The sequence below is a fragment of the Somniosus microcephalus genome, chromosome 10 (assembly GCF_052327205.1).
Source record: "Somniosus microcephalus isolate GS21.2 chromosome 10, FLI_Smic_1.0, whole genome shotgun sequence".
NCBI lineage: Eukaryota > Metazoa > Chordata > Chondrichthyes > Squaliformes > Somniosidae > Somniosus > Somniosus microcephalus.
In genome coordinates, this window is record NC_140996.1 from 118,537,671 (window position 1) to 118,554,547 (window position 16,877).

The 16,877-nt window shown below is 45.5% G+C and overlaps 1 long non-coding RNA gene across 1 annotated transcript in view; it reads right to left on the minus strand.

The window, feature by feature from the left end:
- The window catches only part of LOC147111653 (uncharacterized), a 19,083-nt gene continuing 2,206 nt past the window's right edge, over positions 1-16,877 (minus strand). Inside the window, exons 2-3 of the long non-coding RNA XR_015079721.1 lie at positions 8,976-9,170; positions 1-1,055 (exon numbers count right to left, since the gene is read on the minus strand). This is a non-coding gene — a long non-coding RNA (uncharacterized LOC147111653). The remainder of the gene's footprint in view (positions 1,056-8,975; positions 9,171-16,877) is intronic.

Here is a 16,877-nt window from a genome sequence, read left to right on the forward strand (position 1 = left end):
CTAAACAAATAAAATACTTTAATTGTGTGGCAATATGAATACAAAGTAATGCTAGTTTTGTTCCAAGAAACAAGAAACACATTCAACATCTGAATTTTTCCCATGCCGTAACAATTTCTGGTGGTGTAAAATGTTTAATAAATATTTTATTTCTCATTTAAAAACTTTAAATAAAACTACTTTTTTCCCCCACAGGATAATGGGCATGTGGAACAGAGTCCCAATTAATGAAACTGATTCGGGATCAATTGGTACCTTTAAAAGAGAAACAGATCAAAATCTGTTGAGAAGGGAGATTGAGGATTATAAAGATATTAACAGCACAGTTTGAATTTTTGTTTAGGGGAGGTAGGGGGAGGAACTAGCTTAGCCTCAGCAGCCTGCAATGTAAATCAAAAATTCACGACCTTAACTTATCGGTGTTGTGAGGCTGCACGGCGCATGTCATTGTGCTGCCCCTTGCGGTAAACTAAGCTTGTTTGGTGTTGCACGTGTTAGCATATCCAAGATAGAGCCATACGCAATTGGAGGCATATCATTCACTGGAGCTCCTCAGCAGGATTTTAGCACTCTACCAACTAAATAGGCAGGAGAAGGCCACATTTCACAAGCTGGGATGTGGTGCAAGAGAGCATAAGGTGGCAGAAGGAGATATCTTATTAAAAAATGGGGCCACAGAGAAAGTAGGAGAAGAAACAAAAAGTAAGGAAAAATAGCAAACTTGGACTGGTCAGACAATGGAAGTAAAAGTTCATTGAATTTTGTCGTTTTAAATGCTCGATTTGTTTGCATTATCTATTTCTTTCCTTCCACCCACATTAGTGATGAAACCACAAAACATGTACAGCTGAACAATCAAGTTGACACTCTTCCAGGAAAATCTTCATGTTAGGAGCAATTAACACTTGAAATAGACTTCTGGGTAGTATAATGAAGGCAAAAGCTTTGGAGTCAGTTTAAGAGATTGTTGGATGTGCTCATGGGGGAAATGTAAGCTTTACGAAATGGTCAAATGGTCTGAGATGGGTTGAATGGTCTTTTTCATCTGTAATAATCTTGTCAGGAGGGAAGAGAAGAAAATTGGAGACAAAAAAATACATTATTATTGCAGAAAAGGTGGTGGAAGCTGATTCCATAAATAATTTAAAAAGGAGTTAGAAAGGTGCTTGAGGATGAGGAACTTGCAGGGTTACGGACTAAACGTGGGGGTGTGGGACTAAAGCACGACGGCTCTTTCAATGAGCCAGCACAGGCAAGACAGGCCGAATGGCCTCCTTCTGTGCTGTAAGTTTCTATGATTCTAATGGCAAGGAATTTTTTCAGAGCTGCTCTTATTTTGCTTCTCTAACTTCGGCGGAAATTCACTTCACACATGTAAAGGAGTTAACCGCCGCACCTCTAGTGAGATTACGGCAACAGAGTAGGAGCAACTCCGGGGAAATTCCTGATCATTTTGATTGGCTGTTACTTTTTCTTTTCAGTAATGAAATTACAGTTTCAGAAATTGTACATCTCAGTTGGTAAAAATTACGCAGAAACAACTTGTATTTATATGGCACCTTTAATGTAGTAAACCATCCCAAGGTGCTTTACAGTAGCGTTATAAAACAAAATTTGACACGAGACACAAGGCGATATTAGGGCAGATGACCAAAAGCTTGGTCAAAACAGTAGGTTTTAAGGAGCGTCTTAAGGGAGGAGAGAGAGAGAGTGAGGCGGAGAGGCTTAGGGAGAGAATTCCAGAGGTTAGGGCTTCGGCAGCTGAAGGTATGGCCAACAGTGGTGGAGCGATTAAAATCGGGGATGCGCAAGAGGCCAGATTTGACGGAGTGCAAATATCTTGGAGGGTTGTAGGGCTGCAGGAAGTTACAGAGATAGGGAGGGGCGAGGCCACTGAGGGATTTGAAAACAAGGATGAGAATTTTAAAATCAAGGCATTGCTCAACTGTAGGTCAGCGAGCACAGGGGTGATGGGTGAATGGGACTTGGTACGAGTTAGGATATGGGCAGCAGAGTTTTGGATGTCCTTAAGCTTATATAGAGGGTGGAAGATGGGAGGCCGGCCAGGAGTGCGTTGGAATAGTCAAGTCTTGAGGTAATAAAGGCATGGATGAGGGTTTCAGCAGCAGATGAGCTGAGGCAGAGGCAGAGGCGGAGTCGGGTGATGTTACGGTGGTGGTAATAGGTGGTCTTATTGATGGTGTGGATATGTGGTCGGAAGCTCATCTCGGGGTCAAATATGACACCAAGGTTGCGAACAGAAAAACAGAATTCCTCCCAGCTTTTTTTGAACAGATGAAAATATAGCCCATCCAATCAAGAATAGTGTTGAACAACCAGTCAACTAACAGTAGGAAGATCCATGAACATTCCCACCCTCAACCATGGTAGAGCCCAGTAATTGAGTGTAAGAGACAAGGCTGAAGTGTTTGCAAGTGTCTACAGCCAAAAATGCGAGTGGATGATCTTATTAGACTTCTTCCTGGAGTCCCCATTATCGATGCCCGTGTCCAGCTAATTCCTTAACTGAGACTCTGTCTTTGACGCGAGTGTCCTCAACTCTATCCTGCAGCATGCTACCCGCCACCATCTCAGCACAACCCCAGCCCGGCATGAGGTTGAAAAGGCCATCAACAACTGAAGAACAAGGCGGCCTCAGGAGCAGATGGAATCCCTGCTGAGGCACTAAAGCATGGCGGAGTAGCACTACTGGCACGAATTCATGAACTCATTTCTCTTATCTGGAAGGAGGAGAGCATGCCAGGGGATCTCAGAGACGCTGTAATTGTGACCATCTTCAAGAAAGGTGACAAGTCCGATTGTGGTAATTACAGAGGAGTTTCCCTGCTGTCTGCCACAGGGAAAGTCATCACAAGAATCCTCCTCAATCGCCTTTTCTCAGTGGCCAAAGAGCCCCTCCCAGAGTCGCAATGCGGATTCCGCCCACTAAGGGGCACAATGGACATGATCTTCACCACGCGTCAATTACAAGAGAAATGCAGGGAACAGCACCAACTGCTGTACATGGCCTTCTTTGATCTCACAAAGGCCTTCGACACTGTCAACCATGAGGGATTATGGAGTGTCCTCCTCAAATTCGGCTGCCCTCAAAAGTTTGTCACCATCCTCCACCTGATTCACGACGACATGCAAGCCGTGAACCTGAACCTGACCAACAGTTCCACCACAGACCCAATTCACGTACGGACCGGGGTCAAGCAAGGCTGTGTCATCACACCATCGCTCTTCTTGATCTTCCTTGCTGCAATGCTCCATCTCACCCTCAGTAAGCTCCCCGCTGGAGTGAAGCTAATTTACAGAACAAACGGGAAACTGTTCAACCTCCGTCGCCTCCAGTCCAGATCCTCTGTCGTCGAATTACAGTATGCAGACGACGCTTGCGTCTGCGCTCACTCGGAGGTCGAACCCCAAACCATCGTCAACACCTTCACCGAAGCGTACGAGAGCATGGGCCTTACGCTAAACATCTGTAAGAAAAAGCTCCGCTACCAACCTGCCCCTGCCACACAGCACTGCCCCCCCGATTATCAAAATCCACGACAAGGCCTTGGACAACGTGGACCACTTTCCATACCTCGGGAGCCTACTGTTAACAATGGCAGACATTGATGACGAAGTCCAACACCGCCTTCAGTGTGCTATTGCAGCCTTCGGTCGCCTGAGGAAGAGAGTGTTTGAAGACCAGGACCTCAGACCCGGCACTAAGCTCATGGTCTACAGAGCAGCAGTGATATCCGCCCTCCTGTATGCTTCAGAGACATGGACTATGTACTGCAGGCACCACAAAGCACTGGAAAGGTACCACCAACGCTGCCTCCGCAAGATCCTGCAAATCCATTGGCAGGATAGGCGCAACAATGTCAGTGTTCTCGCTCAGGCCAACATCCCCAGCATCAAAGCTTTGACCATGCTTGATCAGCTCCAATGGACGGGTCACATCGTCCGCCTGCCCGATACGAGACTCCCAAAACAAGCGCTCTACTCGGAGCTCTGACACGGCAAGAGAGCCCCAGATGGGCAGAGGAAACGCTTCAAGGACACCTTCAAAGAAAAAGTGTAACATCCCCACTGACACCTGGGAATCCCTGGCCCAAGACCGCAAAAACTGGAGGAGAAGCATCCAGGAAGGCGCCGAACACCTCGAGTCTCTTCGCCGGGAGCAAGTGGAAGCCAAGCGCAAGCAACGCAAGGAGCGCACGTCAACCCAGCACCCCACCCACCCACCCCTTCAACCACCGTCTGCCCCACCTGTGACAGAGACTGTAGGTCCTGCATTGGACTCATCAGTCACCTGAGAACTAATTTTTAACGTGGAAGCAAGTCATCCTCGGTTCCGAGGGACTGCCTAAGAGAGAAGAAGAATTCAGTTCACTCCACGTGACATTAATATGTTGTCAGGGCCCATAGCCTTTGCTGTGTCCAGTGCACTTAGCTGCAGCAAAGGCTCTGCGCCCTGACAACATCTCAGTTGAAGTATTGAAGACCTGTGCAGCAGAGTTAGTTGTTACCCTTACCAAGCTGTTCCAGTACAGCTATGAGACTGGCATTTACCCAAGAATGTGAAAGATTGCCCAGGTATTTCCTATCCACATAATATAGGATAAATCTAACCCAGCCAATTACCACCCTATTAATCGCCTCTCAATCATCAGTCAAGTGATAGAATGAGTCATCAGTAGTGACATCAAGCAACACCTATTCACTAATAATCTGCTAACCAATACTCAGTTCAGGTTCATTTAGAACCACTCAGCTTCAGACCTCATCACAGTCTTAATCTAGATACGGACACAAGAGATGAATGCCAGAAGAGAGGTGAGAGCAGCTGCCCTCAACATCATGGTAGTAGTTAATCGAGTATGATACCAAAGAGCCCAGGCAAAGCTGAAGTTAATGGGAGTCAAAGGGAAAACCCTCCAGTGGCTGGAGTCATACCTGACACAAAATAAGATGGTTGTGATTGTTGGAGGCCAGTCATCACAGCCCCAAGACATTGCTGCAGGAGTTCCTAGGGTAGTGTCCTCAGCCCAACTATCTTCAGTTGCTTCATCAATGACCTTCCCTCCATCATTAGGTTAGGAGTAGGGCTGTTCTCTAATGATTCCACAGTGTCCAACGCCATACATAACTCATCCTGAAGTGAAGCATCCCATGCCAACCTACTGTAGGACCTGGACAACAATCAGGCTTAGGCTGACAAGTGGCAGGTAACATTCATGCCACGTAAGTGCAAATAAAAATGTCATTCGTTCATGGGATGTGGTGTCACTGGCAAGGCCAGCATTTATTGCCCATCCCTAGTTGCCCTTAAGAAGGTGGTGGTGAGCCACCTTCTTGAACCGCTGCAGTCCTTGTGGTGAAGGTACTCCCACAGTGCTGTTAGGGGGGGAGTTCCAGGACTTTGACCCAGCGACGATGAAGGAACGGTGATACACTTCCAAGTCAGGATGGTGTGTGACTTGGAGGGGAACTTGGAGGTGGTGGTGTTCCCATGTGCCTGCTACCCTTGTCCTTCTAGGTGGTAGAGGTCGCGGGTTTGGGAGGTGCTGCCAAAGAAGCTTTGGCAAGTTGCTGCAGTGCTTCTTGTAGATGGTACACACTGCAGCCACGGTACGCCGGTGGTGGAGGGAGTGAATGTTTAAGGTGGTGGATGTGGTACCAATCAAGCGGGCTGCTTTGTCTTGGATGGTGTCAAGTTTCTTGTGTGTTGTTGGAGCTGCACTCATCCAGACAAGTAGAGAGTATTCCATCACCACTCCTTACTTGTGCCTTGTAGATGGTGGAAAGGCTTTGGGGAATCAGGAGGTGAGACACTCGCCGCAGAATACCCAGCCTCTGACCTGCTCTTGTTGCCACAGTATTTATGTGGCTGGCCCAGTTAAGTTTCTGGTTAATGGTGACCACCAGGATATTGATGGTGGGGGATTCGGCGATGGTAATGCTGTTTTCACAAAGGAGGACACAAATAACCTCCCAGAGATGTCGGGGAACATAGGGTCTGATGAAAGGGAGGAACTGAAATAAATCAGTATTTGTAGGGAAATGGTGTTAGGGAAATTGATGGGATTGAAGGCCGATAAATCCCCAGGGCCTGATAATCTACATCCTAGGGTACTTAAGGAAGTGGCCCTAGAAATAGTAGATGCATTGCTGATCATCTTCTAACATTCGATGGAATCTGGAACAGTACCCATGGATTGGAGGGTAGCTAATGTTACCCCACTATTCAAAAAAGGTGGTAGAGAGAAAACGGGGAATTACAGACCGGTAAGCTTGACATCGGTAGTGGGGAAAATGCTAGAGTCCATTATAAAAGTTGTAATAGCAGAGCACTTGGAAAACAGAGACAGGATCGGACAAAGTCAACATGGATTTACAAAAGGTAAATCGTGCTTGACTAATCTACTGGAATTTTTTGAGGATGTAACTAGTAAAATAGATAAGGAGAACCAGTGGATGTGGTGTATTTGGACTTTCAGAAGGCTTTTGATAAGGTCCCACATAAGAGATTAGCGTGTAAAGTTAAGGCACATGGGATTGGGGGCAAGGTATTGACTTGGATAGAGAACTGGTTGGCAGATAGAAAGCAAAGAGTTGGAATAAACGGGTCTTTTTCTGAGTGGCAGGCAGTGACTAGTGGGGTACCGCAGGAATCGGTCCTTGGACCCCAGCTATTCACAATATATATTAATGATCTAGACAAGGGAACTAGATATGGCGCCAGAAACCCGGGTTCGAATCTGGCCTCGGGTGACTGTCTGTGTGGAGTTTGCACATTCTCCCCGTGTTTGCGTGGGTTTCCTCCGGGTGCTCCGGTTTCCTCCCACAGTCCAAAGATGTGCGGGTTAGGTTGATTGGCTATGATAAATTGACCTTTAGTGTTAGGGGGATTAAATACATGGGGTTACGGGGATAGAGTGGGATATGTGTTGGTGTAGGGGTTACGGGGATCGGGTGGGATATGTGTCGGTGCAGGCTCGATGGGCCGAATGGCCTCTATCTGCACTGTGGGGTTTCTGTGATTCTGTGAATATCTCCAAATTTGCAGACGACACAAAGCTGGGTGGGTGTGTGTGCTGTGAGGAGGATGCTGAGAAACTACAGGATGATTTGGACAGGTTGGGTGATTGGGCAGAAGCATGGCAGATGCAATATAACGTGGATAAATGTGAGGTTATCCACTTTGGTGGTAAAAACAGGAAGGCAGATTATTATCTGAATAGCAATAGATTGGGAGAAGGGGAAGTGCAACAAGACCTGGGTGTTCTTGTGCACCAGTCGCTGAAGGTAAGCATGCAGGTGCAGCAGGCGGTTAAGAAGGCAAATGGTATGTTGGCCTTTATAGCGAGAGGGTTTGAGTACAGGAACAAGGATGTCTTGCTGCAGTTGTACAGGGCCTTGGTGAGACCACATCTTGAGTATTGTGTGCAGTTTTGGTCGCCTTATCTGAGGAAGGATGTTCTTGCCATGGAAGGAGTTCAGCGAAGATTCACCAGGCTGATACCTGGGATGGCAGGAATGACGTATGAGGAGAGATTGGGACGATTGGGCTTGTACTCGCTGGAGTTTAGAAGAATGAGAGGGGATCTCATTGAAACTTATAAAATTCTGACAGGACTAGACAGACTAGATGCAGGGAGGATGTTCGCGATGGTCGGGGAGTCCAGAACCAGGGGTCACAGTCTAAGGATAAGGGGTAGGCCTTTTAGGACAGAAATGAGGAGGAATTTCTTCACCCAGAGAGTGGTGAACCTGTGGAATTCTCTACCACAGAAGGCAGTAGAGGCCAATACATTAAATATATTCAAGAAGGAGTTGGATATATTTCTTAAGGCTAAAGGGATCAAGGGGTATGGGGAGAAAGCAGGGACCGGGTACTGAACTTGGATGATCAGCCATGATTGCATTGAATGGCGGAGCAGGCTCGAGGGGCCGAATGGCCTACTCCTGCTCCTATCTTCTATGTTTCTACGAATGTCAAGGGGCGGTGGTTAGACGCTCGATTGTTGGAGATAGTCATTGCCTGGCACTTGTGTGGCGTGAATGATACCTGCCATCTCCAACAAGAGAAAGCCTAGCCATCTTCCCTTGACCTTCAACAGCACAACCATCACTGAATCCTTCATGATCAACATCTTGGGACAAAAGCTTAATTGGACCAGCTATATCAACACTGTGGCTACAAGAGCAGGACAGAGGTTGCATGAATGGCTCACTTCCTGACCTCTCAAAGCTCCTCCATGATCTACAAGGTTCACGTAAGGAATGTAATAGAATACTCACCACTATCCTGGATGGGTGCAACTGCAACACTCAAGAAGATGAACACCATCCAGGTTGGAGCAATTCACTTGGTTGGTGGCCCTCCACTGGACTCAATGTCCAGCCCTCTGCATCTGCACCGGCACACAGTGGCTGCAGAATGTACAATCTACAGGATGCACTGCAGCAACTCACTAAGGTTATTTTGACCGCACTTCCTCCCTAGCGACCCCTACCACCGAGAATGATAGAGCAGCAATGTCATGAGTACACCATTACCTCCAAGTTCCATCCAAGTCACACACCATCCTGACCTGGACAAATATCACTGTTGATAATATTCAGCCAAATGGACTGAATTTTAACTTGCTGGAGCGCATGGGTTTAGGTGCAGGTGAGAGGTCAAAAGAGGGGAAATTGACAGCATGTCAGGAAGCCGGCTCCATCCCGCCAACTTCCACATTTCACTCGAGCACATTAGGTTGTGTATGTGTAACTCCCTCGGGAGAGGCAAGTTGCCAATTAACATCTGTTAATTACAGCGATATTTCAACACACTTTTGACTTTAACATCGGGTCCACGAGTTTCCTGGGCTTCCTGAAATTCGCCAGTGAAAGCAAGGTGAGTACACAGCAGCAATTGAGGGGGTCAATCTGTCTCATGGAGATATAGCTAAATACTCAGTACTCACAGCTACTCACTGTGACGTGTGAGTCACTAGGTGAAACCCCAACTATCTGTCTTATTGGTCCCTCTGAAGTGCGAGCCTCTGAGCTGGAGCATGTTCTGCATGAGTCCTGTGTCGGTGCACCCTCAGAAGGATTCAGCTCCTCTGAGGATTCATCGCCGGCCACCTCCATAGACTCCCGATGCATGTGTGAAGGCCCTGTGGGAGATAAAAGACATGAATTAGTCCTGGCAAGGGAAGAATATGTTGCAAGTTATCATGATGAAGATGATCATATTTCACTCGCTGTTGAAACCAAGTCAACATGACTGAGTGCCGTATGACATGTGGGTGGCTTCCATTTAATTGTGTCGCCAGGTAGTTGGGAGCTCCCCGTCTCCTCATCTCTGACAGCCAGGGATGCCAAAACTCCACTGATTTCCAGTGCCTCCTGCTCTGCAGTTGTTAGTTGTGAGATCTGTGGAGTGCCTCCTCCGGTTCTCTCCCTCTCCCTGGTGTTCTGTGCTCTCTTCTCCTGCAAGGAAGGAAATAACAGACCTATGAGTGAGTGTAATGGCAAGTATTCAACGGATGGATGGAGAGCATTTGGTGAGGGTGACTGAGGGAGAGGCATTAAATTGCATAAGGATGAGGATGAGTGGGAATGGTGGATGGATAGATGGGGATGTGAGGAAGTGCATAGAAAGAGAAGGATGGGTGGGTGTGCAAGGTAAGTGGGTGTGAGGAGTGAGGAGTAGGCTTGAGAGTTCTTTGAGGGTGTAGCTAATGGAGTGGACAAAGGGGAACTGGTAGATGTGGTGTATCTGGATTTTCAGAAGGCCTTCGATAAGGTCCCACACAAGAGGTTGGTGAACAAAATAAGGGCACAAGGAATTGGGGGTAATATATTTGCATGGATTGAGAATTGGTTAACAGACAGAAAACAAAGAGTAGGGATAAACGGGTCTTTTTCAGGATGGCAGGCTGTGACTAGTGGGGTACCGCAAGGATCGGTGCTTGGGCCCCAGCTATTCACAATCTGTATCAATGATTTGGATGAGGGGACTAAATGTAACATTTCCAAATTTGCTGATGATACAAAGCTAGGTGGCAGTGTCAGTTGTGAAGAGGATGTGAAGAGGCTTCAAGGGGATCTTGACAGGCTCAGTGAGTGGGCGAGAACATGGCAGATGGAATATAATGTGGATAAATGTGAAGTTATCCACTTTGGTAGAAAAAACAGAAAGGCAGAGTATTTCCTAAATGGTGAAAGATTGGGGAATGCAGATGCTCAAAGGGACCTGGGTGTCCTTGTACATGAATCACTGAAAGTGAATGTGCAGGTGCAGCAAGCCATTAGGAAGGCAAATGGTATGCTGGCCTTCATTACAAGAGGATTTGAGAACAGGAGTAAAGAAGTCATATTCCAATTATATAGGGCCTTGGTGAGACCACACCTGGAGTACTGTGTACAATTTTGGTCTCCTTATCAAAGGAAGGATATACTTGCCATAGAGGGAGTACAACGAAGGTTCACGAGATTGATTCCTGGGATGGCGGGACTGTCATATGAGAAGAGATTGAGTAAACTAGGCCTGTATTCTCTTGAATTCAGAAAAATGAGAGGGGATCTCATTGAAGCATACAAAATTATTACAGGGCTTGATAGGGTGGATGCTGGGAGAATGTTTCCCTTGGCTGGGGAGTCTAGAGCCAGGGGCCACAGCCTCAAGATAAAGGGTAGACCATTCAGGACTGAGATGAAAAGAAATTTCTTCACACAGAGGGTGGTGAATCTTTGGAATTCTCTACCCCAGAGGGCTGTGGAGGCTCAGTCATTGGGTATATTCAAAACAGAAGTCGACAGATTTCTGACTAGTATGGGCACCAAGGGATATGGCGAAAGTGCTGGTGAATGGAGTTGAGGCAGAAGATCAGCCATGATCTCATTGTATGGCGGAGCAGGCTCGAAGGGCCGAATGGCCTACTCCTGCTCCTATTTCTTATGAGAAGGCAGAGTGAGAAGTTCGGATGATGCGCACAACTGCTAAATGTGCAACTGTACTCACCTTTCCTGACCTGGTTAAGTCATTAAAGCGCTTCCTGCACTGAATGCATGAGCGTGGCACAATGCTCCTGCTGCTGGCCTCTTGGGCCACCTCCAGCCGTGCATTCTTGGTGTCAGCAGCAGGTTTCTTCCTCCCGTTGCTGGTGAATAGTACCTCTCTCCAACTTCTCACTGAGCCCAGCAGCACATCGAGGGAGGCATTATTTATGTGGGGCGCAGCCTTTGAGCGTCCTGATACCATTCTGAGAGTTCTTACTCTGTTGCTTCCAACTCCAAGCTCCTCCAAATTACATCTTTGGATTGTCCCTTTAAATACTGGCGTTGAGATCATGTCATGCGGGTCCACCTCATGCCTGCTGCCGCTGATTGGACGGGAAACCTGGACATAATATGATAATGAGGTGGCTGAGTTAAAAAGCCACTGACAGATGCGCTGAACTTATTTTCGTGTTTCCCATGCGATATCAGACCATCCCCCGCTCCCAGTTAATATCGGGGCCATTGTTGCTGGGTCGATATCTGGGAATTTCCTACTTAACACCATTATGGGAGCACCATCATAACAAGGACTGCAGCAGTTCAATCAGTAGGGCCACCACCACTTTCTCAGGGCAACTAGGGACGGGTAATAAATACAGCCGTAATAATGTCGCCCATATCCTGAGAACAATTAAAAAAAACTCTAGAATGAGCTGTTATATCTCCTTTAAGGTTCCTCAGTGCAGGGTTCCTGACACGTGGCGTTGAATGGAAAGCAAAAAATACAATTTTCCTGGGACCTGCAAGTAATATTTTGTCTCCATTCTGCAGAGTACCACTTAATATAAATATAATGTCCTCAAATTAGGATAAAGGTGAAGTGACTCTTGCATTTGTGATTATTTTATTATGATGATCTATTTGCTCACGACCTCATTTTTTAATTAGGATAAGTACGCAGATCATTAGTAGGGTAATTCATTTACAATTTAAGTACTTCATCTTGAGATAAGGATTATAATGTTTGCTTGAAAAGGAAAGATGTGTGCCAAAAGTTGTACATGTGAAAGATCAGCTTTATTTACCTCTCTTAATAAGAACATAAGAAGTAGGAGCAGGAGTAGGCCATACGGCCCCTCGGGCCTGCTCCGCCATTCAATAGGATCATGGCTGATCCGAACCTAGACTCACGTCCACTTCCCTGCCCGCTCCCCGTAACCCCTAATTCCCTTATCAGCTAGGAAACTGTCTATCTCCGTTTTAAATTTATTTAATGTCGCAGCTTCCACAGGTCTCTGAGGTAGCAAATTCTATAGATTTATTACCCTCTGAGTGAAGAAGTTTCTCCTCATCTCAGTTTTGAAACGGCAGCCCCTTATTCTAAGATTATGACCCCTAGTTCTAGTCTCACCCATCAGTGGAAACATCCTCCCCGCATCCACCCGATCAAGCCCCCTCACAATCTTATATGTTTCGATAAGATCGCCTCTCATTCTTCTGAATTCCAATGAATAGAGGCCCAACCTACTCAACCTTTCCTCATAAGTCAACCCCCTCATCTCCGGAATCAACCGAGTGAACCTTCTCTGAACTGCCTCGAGAGCAAGTATATCTTTTCTTAAATATGGAAACCAAAACTGTACGCAGTATTCCAGGTGTGGCCTCACCAGTACCCTGTATAACTGAAGCAAGACTTCCCTGCTTTTATACTCCATCCCCCTTGCAATAAAAGCCAAGATTCCATTGGCCTTCCTGATCACCTGCAGTACCTGCATACTAACCTTCTATGTTTCATGCACCAGGACCCCCAGATCCCTTTGTACTGTAGCACTTTGCAGTTTCTTTCCATTTAGATAATAACTTGCTCTTTGATTTTTTCTGCCAAAGTGCATAACCTCACACTTTCCAACATTATATTCCATCTGCCAAATTTCTGCCCACTCACTTAGCCTGTCTATGTCCTTTTGCAGGTTTTTTATGTCCTCCTCACTCACTGCTTTCCCTCCCATCTTTGTATCGTCGGCAAACTTGGATACGTTGCACTTGGTCCCCTCCTCCAAATCGTTAATATAGATTGTAAAGAGTTGGGGTCCCAGCACTGACCCCTGCGGAACACCACTAGTCACTGATTGCCAACCCGAGAATGAACCATTTATCCCAACTCTCTGTTTTCTGTTAGATAGCCAATCTTCCACTCATGCCAGTATATTACCCCCAATCCCGTGATTTTTTATCTTGTGCAGTAATCTTTTGTGTGGCACCTTGTCAAATGCCTTTTGGAAGTCCAAATACACCACATCCACTGGTTCCCCTTTATCCACCCTGTTTGTTACGTCCTCAAAGAATTCGAGCAAATTTGTCAAACATGACTTCCCCTTCATAAAACCATGCTGACTCTGTCCGATTAAATTATGCTTATCCAAATGTCCTGTTACTGCTTCCTTAATAATGGACTCCAACATTTTACCAACCACAGATGTTAGGCTAACTGGTCTATAGTTTCCAGCCTTTTGTTTACCTCCCTTTTTAAATAAGGGCGTTACATTAGCAGTTTTCCAATCTGCTGGGACCTTTCCTAAATCCAGGGAGTTTTGGAAAATTACCACCAATGCTTCCGCAATCCCTACCGCTACTTCTCTCAAGACCCTAGGATGTAAGCCATCAGGTCCAGGGGATTTATCCGCCTTAAGTCCCATTATCTTACCGAGTACCATCTCCTTAGTGATTTTAATCGTGTTTAGCTCCTCCCCCCCTATAGCCCCCTGTTTGTCGAGTGTTGGGATATTTTTAGTGTCCTCTACTGTAAAGACTGATACAAAATATTTGTTCAGCGTATTTGCCATCTCCATGTTCCCCACTACTAATTTCCTGGTCTCGTCCTCTAAGGGACCAACATTCACTTTAGCCACCCTTTTTCTTTTTATATAACTGTAGAAACTCTTGCTATCTGTTTTTATATTTTTTGCTAGTTTACTTTCATAATCTATCTTCCCTTTCTTAATTAATCTTTTAGTTATTCTTTGCTGGCTTTTAAATGCTTCCCAATCTTCTATCCTCCCACTAGATTTGGCTACTTTATATGCCCTTGTTTTCAGTTGGATACTGTCCTTTATTACTTTACTTAGCCACGGATGGCTGTCTTTTCTTTTACGCCCTTTTTTCCTCAGTGGAATATATTTTTCTTGTAAGTTGTGAAATATCTCCTTGAATGTACACCACTGCTCATGTACCATCTTACACCATAATCTATTTTCCCAGTCCACTTTAGTCAACTCTGCTCTTATACCTTCATAGTTTCCTTTATTTAAGCTTAGTATGCTGGTTTGAGATCCAACTCTCTCACCCTCCAACTGAATTTGGAATTCAACCATGTTATGGTCACTCATTCCAAGGGGATCCTTTACTAGGACATTTTTTATTAATCCTGTCTCATTACACAGGACCAGATCTAAGATTGCCTGCCCTCTGGTTAGTTCAGTAACATACTGCTCAAGGAACCCGTCCCTAATGCACTCTATGAACTCTTCCTCAAGGCTGCCCTGCCCAATTTGATTTGTCCAGTCAATATGAAAGTTAAAATCTCCCATGATTATAGCTGTTCCCTTATTACAAGCCCCAACTATTTCCTGATTTACACTCCAACCAATAGAGTTGCAACTGTTAGGAGGCCTATAGACTATGCCCACTAGTGGCTTTTCCCCCCTTATTATTCCTTATCTCCACCCAAACTGTTTCACTATCCTGATCCTTTGACCCAATATCATTTCTCACTATTGCAGTGATTCCATCATTTATTAACACAGCCACCCCACCTCCCTTTCCTTCCTGTCTGTCCTTCCTAATAGTCAAATACCCCTGGATGTTTCGTTCCCAGTCATGGTCACCTCGCAGCCATGTTTCTGTAATAGCCACCAGATCATACCCATGTGTAGTTATTTGTACCGTCAGTTTATCTATTTTGTTACGAATGCTGCGTGCATTCAGATAAAGGACTTTTAAATATGTTTTGTGACAATTTATTCCTGCTTTTACCCCCTTTACTACTTTACCTTTATCTTTATATATTCTGTCCCTTCCTGACACGCTCTGGTTTTTAATTTCCCCACTACTACTTTGCTCTATTGCCTTCCCCGCTAACATTTTTATTTTTCGCTCTCTTGAAACCTCCCCCCGACTAATTAGTTTAAAGCCCTCTCTACAGCCCTCTCTTCATCATCACACTGTCATTCATATATTACTAACTAGGAATATAATGACTTAAAGATTATAAAACCATAAGCTGCCTAAATCTTACTGTAATTCCATGTCTTTGATCAATCAACACTTAAACCAAGAAACTTGTGTATCAAGTAAGAGGACAGCACCATATTAGTGGCATACGATTGGAATATTCAATCTATTCAAACATTCTGATGCAGCTAATCAAAACTCACTTCTCCTTTTCACTTTTCATGTTTTATCCAATCATAAATGATTCCTTTCTACCTGTCAACCAACTTCAAATCACCACTGGCAACGATGAACAAAAACTAGCTTTCAGCCTTTACTAGTTAAATTAAATGTGACTATTGGTGTTTGCTTCCATATTAAGAAAGAGAAATCAAAACTGTAGAAACCTCAAAAGCCCATATATTTTTTCTGCATCGGAGTTAGTCAGCCTGTTCTTTAAGCTCTGAACAGTCCATCTCCTGTTTGTTACTCTATAAAGTCTTAGCGTAACCATCACTATGTGAACATCTGAGTTTATGGGCTGGATTTTCTCTGCGGAGGCAGGATGGTGACGGGATAGCTGGTTGCTGGGTTCCGGTCCACTCCCGGCTGCAGCTGTTCTGTCAAACGGAATTTTCCCTTGACTGGTCTTGTTAAGCCTGCCCTGCGGGCTTCCCGGCCAATTAACAGGAAGCGGGTCTGATGACGTCATTTGATGACGCGTCATCAGCCGGTTTCCTTAAAGGGACCATGGCCACACTAAGTTTGACAGTTGTTCTGTCAGTGTTTTATAAGAACATTAGAAGTAGGAGCAGGAGTAGGCCATACGGCCCCTCGGGCCTGCTCCGCCATTCAATAAGATCATGGCTGATTCAAACCTAGACTCACGTCCACTTCCCTGCCCGCTCCCCGTAACCCCTAATTCCCTTATCAGCTAGGAAACTGTCTATCTCTGTTTTAAATGTATTTAATGTCGCAGCTTCCACAGCTCTCTGAGGTAGCAAATTCCATAGATTTACTACCCTCTGAGTGAAGAAGTTTCTCCTCATCTCAGATTTGAAAGGGCAGCCCCTTATTCTAAGATTATGACCCCTAGTTCTAGTCTCACCCATCAGTGGAAACATCCTCCCCGCATCCACCCGATCAAGCCCCCTCACAATCTTATATGTTTCGATAAGATCGCCTCTCATTCTTCTGAATTCCAATGAATAGAGGCCCAACCTACTCAACCTTTCCTCATAAGTCAACCCCCTCATCTCCGGAATCAACCGAGTGAACCTTCTCTGAACTGCCTCGAGAGCAAGTATAGCTTTTCTTAAATATGGAAACCAAAACTGTACGCAGTATTCCAGGTGTGGCCTCACCAGTACCCTGTATAACTGAAGCAAGACTTCCCTGCTTTTATACTCCATCCCTTTTGCAAGAAAAGCCAAGATTCCATTGGCCTTCCTGATCACCTGCTGTACCTGCATACTAACCTTCTATGTTTCATGCACCAGGACCCCCAGATCCCTTTGTACTGTAGCACTTTGCAGTTTCTCTCCATTTAGATAATAACTTGCTCTTTGATTTTTTCTGCCAAAGTGCATAACCTCACACTTTCCAACATTATATTCCATCTGCCAAATTTCTGCCCACTCACTTAGCCTGTCTATGTCCTTTTGCAGGTT